Source organism: Nomascus leucogenys, chromosome 5 (assembly GCF_006542625.1).
Source record: "Nomascus leucogenys isolate Asia chromosome 5, Asia_NLE_v1, whole genome shotgun sequence".
NCBI lineage: Eukaryota > Metazoa > Chordata > Mammalia > Primates > Hylobatidae > Nomascus > Nomascus leucogenys.
In genome coordinates this window covers 77652768-77657068 of record NC_044385.1, presented here as the reverse complement: position 1 = coordinate 77657068, position 4301 = coordinate 77652768, and the positions used below count along the sequence as shown (strand labels likewise).

General features: G+C 41.2%; 1 pseudogene; it reads right to left on the bottom strand.

The window, feature by feature from the left end:
• Positions 1-3153: 3153 nt before the first annotated feature.
• Positions 3154-4032, bottom strand: LOC100587970 (annotated as a pseudogene).
• Positions 4033-4301: the final 269 nt, after the last annotated feature.

The following is a 4301-nucleotide window of genomic DNA, read 5'->3' as shown; positions in this document are numbered from 1 at the left end:
TAAAATGATCTGACGTCCCTCATGACCATTTTGAAAATACTTAGGTTTAAAGCTATATTGTTAATAGAATGATGACTACAGCATAAGCATTTTTAGGGTTTGGCCCATCTTCTTGTTGCCTTTATTTACATATATTAGCTGTTGGTACATTATATGAAAACTTTTGATTCTGTAGTAAATTTGGAAATGATAGTAGATTTCAGGACACACTGTTAGTTAGGTTAAGCTGGCATAACAAATAGACCATGGCACAAATGGATCCAAAACATAATGGCTCAAATATGACAGAAGTTTATTTCTTGCTTTAAGGGTGGATGTTCCTGGTTGGCTGACAGTTTTTCTCCATACATTTAGGGTCCCAGTGCCTTCTAATTTATGGCTTCCCAGGTTATACAGCATTGTTCACTGTATGCTATTTGTATTTACAAATCTCTGCTTCCAGCATGTTAGGTTGTAAGTGTAGTGAGAGCATAGAATTGCCAGACTCAGCAAATAAAAACACAGGAAGACCAGTTAAATTTGAATTTCACGTTATCAACACATTTAGTATACATTTTAGTATAAGTATATTCCAAATATCACATGGTATGTTTAGTATAAGTATCACATAAACATATTTATGCTAAAAATTATGTGTTTTTTATCTGAAATTCCAATTCAATTGAGTCCGGTGTTTTCTCTGGCAACCCTTTGAGGGTAGGGATTACATCTATCTCAGTTATGACTGAATTCCCAGAATCTAAAACGGTACCTGTCTACTATAAGATCAAGAAGTATCTCAATAATATTTAATGAATAATTGATTTTCTGTCAGTGAGAACCCTTATTGGCAAAGAATACTGATTAATACCAATTAATACTAATACTGCTATTAGTAAGGATTTGTATTAAGCATTAGTGAGGAATACATATTATTAATACTTGTTATTAATAAGAATACTTATTATCAGCAAAGAATATTTACCAACAGATAATACTTTAAGATCAGCATAGCAAACTGCAAATGTTTAACTAAACTTCACGTCTTAGTCAGTTTGGGCTGCAATTACAAAATACCATAAAACTGGCCAGGCACGGTGGCTCAAGCCAGTAATCCTAGCACTTTGGGAGGCCAAGGCGGGTGGATCACTTGAGGTCAGGAGTTCGAAACCAGCCTGGCCAACATGGTGAAACCCCGTCTTTACTAAAAAGACGAGAAAATTAGCTGGGCGTCATGGCAGGCACCTGTAATCCCAGCTACTCAGGAGGCTGAGGCAGGAGAATTGCTTGAACCTGGGAGTTGGAGGTTGCAGTGAGCCGAGATCGCGCCACTGCATTCCGGCCTAGATGACAGAGCGAGACTCTGTCAAAAACAAAACAAAACAAAAAAACAAACCATAATCCAGATTGTTTATAAAAAACAGAAATTTCTCATACTTCTGGAGACTAGGAAGTCCAAGATCAAGGTGCCGGCAGATTTGCTGTCTGGTGAGGACCTGGTTTGTAGATGGTGCCTTCTTGCTCTGTCTTCACATGAGGTGAATGAGCTCCCCCAGGCCTCTTATATAAAGGCACTAATCTCATTCATGAGGTCTCTGCCTAATCACCTCCCAAAGGTCCTTCCTCTTAATATCATCACCTTGGGGGTCAGGATTTGAACATATGAATTTTGATAGGAGACAAACATTCAGATTACAGCACTCCAGTAAAATAAATAGATAAAATTGGGTTTTCCTGAGGTATCTGCACAGCTCTGTCCAGTCTCTACTGAAACATCATTGACACCCTCAGTGATGCCTTTCCCTGTTCTCCATGTCTTAAACTCCAAACCTCCTCCCTCTGCAGCACTTCATTTCCTTTCCCTGCTTTATTCTTCCTCTTTAACACTTAATGTGTAATATACCACATATTATACTTATTTGTCACCTCTCCCACTAGAATGTAAACTTCATAAGGACAGGCATTATTTCCCGTTTTATTCATTCCTACATTCCCAGCTCCTACACATAGACATTCAATAAATATTTGTTAAGCAAATGACTGAATAAACACCATTTGTCCTTTAGAAATGAGTTATACATCTTATTAGAATTTACAGTTATCAGTAGCTTGATGATATTCACCTTATATGACACAAGATGGCTTTAATCACACAATATCATGATTCTGCCTGCATCAACTCAGTTCACCAAGTCCTGTCCATTCTATCATCGCAATGTCTTTGATAATCCTCTTCTCACCTTCCCCGTTGCCACTTCCACAGTGCTTTTATGTGTTCTGTGGATTAATGCAGAAATTGTCAACTGGGCACTGTGGCTCACCCGGTGGCTCCCAGCACTTTGGGAGGCTGAGGGTGGGTCACTTGAGTCAAGGAGTTTGAGACCAGCTTGGGCAACATGGCAGAACCCTATCTCTACTAAAAACACAAAAATTAGCTGAGTGTGGTGGTGCATGCCTGTAATTCCAGCTACTCGGAAGGCTGAGACACAAGGATTGCTTGAACCTGGGAGGCAGAGGTTTTAGTGACCAGAGATTGTGCCACTGCACTCCAGCCTAAGCTACAGAGTGAGATTCCATCTTAAAAAAAAAAAAGAAAGAAAAGAAATTGTCTAACTTATCTCCTTGCCCACTGTCTTCTCATTCTAATCCATTCTCCAAATCACTACTGAATTTATCTTTCTAAAATAAGAATCTGATTATTGGGTGTCTTAGTCTGTTTTGCATTGCTATAAAAGAATACCCAAGGCTGGGCAATTTATAAGGAAAAGAGGTTTAAGCTGGGTGCTGTGGTTCACACCTGTAATCCCAGCACTTTGGAAGGCTGAGGCGGGCAGATCACCTGAGGTAATGAGCTCGCGATCAGCCCGGCCAACATCGTGAAACCCCGTCTCTACTAAAAATACAAAATTAGCTGGGCATGGTGGCAGGTGCCTGTAATCCCAGCTACTTGGGAGGCTGAGGCAGAAGAATCACTTGAACCTGGGAGGTGGAGGTTGCAGTGAGCCAAGATAGCGCCATTGCACTTCAGCCTGGGCAACAGAGACCCTGTCTCAAAAAAAAAAAAGAAAGAAAAGAGGTTTATTTGGCACATGGTTCTGCAGGCTGTACAAGATGCATGCATGGCATGAGACTCTGATTTTTTTTTTTTGCTATTAATCGTGCCATGTTATTTTTAATTATGTACAAAGATCTAACATGTCACCCTGGGACCATTTCACCCACTGCTATGTTTGGCAGTCTTTTGTCTCTTTCTTCAGCAATGGTGAGGCGGATACCCTTTCCTCAGGGAAGAGAAATCCAGTTTGTTGCCCTTGCCAATAACAAAAATGTTGGAAAGTCAAGTGGCAAAGCTGTTGCCATTGGCATCTTTCATGTGAACAATGTCAAAAGATCCAGGGTGCCTCTCTCTGTTGGTGATCACACCAATTCTTCCCAGGTTAGCACCTCCAATCACCATACACAGGTGACCAGTGTCGAATTTGATGAAATCAGTAATCTTGCCAGTCTCCAAATCAATCTAAATGGTATCATTCACCTTGATAAGGGGATCAGGGTAGCAGATGGTGTGACCATCATGAGTCACCAGATGAGGGATTCCTTTTGTGCCCGGAAAGATTTTTCTCACTTTGCACAACTTGTACTTGGCCTCCTCAGGTGTAATATGATGTACAGCAGAGACTCTTGGTGTCATAGATCAGACAGAAATTCTCTTCTGTCTTGTCAATGCTGATGACCTCCATGAATCCAACAGGGTAGGTTATATCAGTTTAGACCTTGCCATCAATTTTAATAAACCACTGAATGCAAATCTTCCTTACTTCATCTCCTTTCAGGGCATACTTAAGTCTGTTCCTTAGGAAAATGATGAGGGGAAGACACTCTCAACCTGTGGGGACTGGTGGATGGACAAGGAGCAAACATACTGGTCAATTTATCCAGCATCCAGTGCTTTGGAGCTGCTACTTGCTTCAGACGCTTCTTGGGACCACAAGCCGTGGCTGTGTTAGGCAAGGAAAAAGTGAGCCTCTGCTTTTGGAAGCTTCCAATGATGGTGGAAGGGGAAGGAGAGTGGTTTGTCACATGACGAGAGAGGAAGCAAGAGGGAAATGGGAGAAAGGTCCCAGGCTCTTTTTAACAACCAGACCTTGCAGAAAGAAAGAGTGAGAATTCACTCAATCCTCAGACAATGGCACCAAGCCATTCATGAGGGACTTATCCCCATAATCCAATCACCTCCCACCAGACCCCACCATCAATACGGGGGATCAGATTTCAACATGAGATTTGATATAGCCAAATTATATCATCAGGGTCACTCCCTG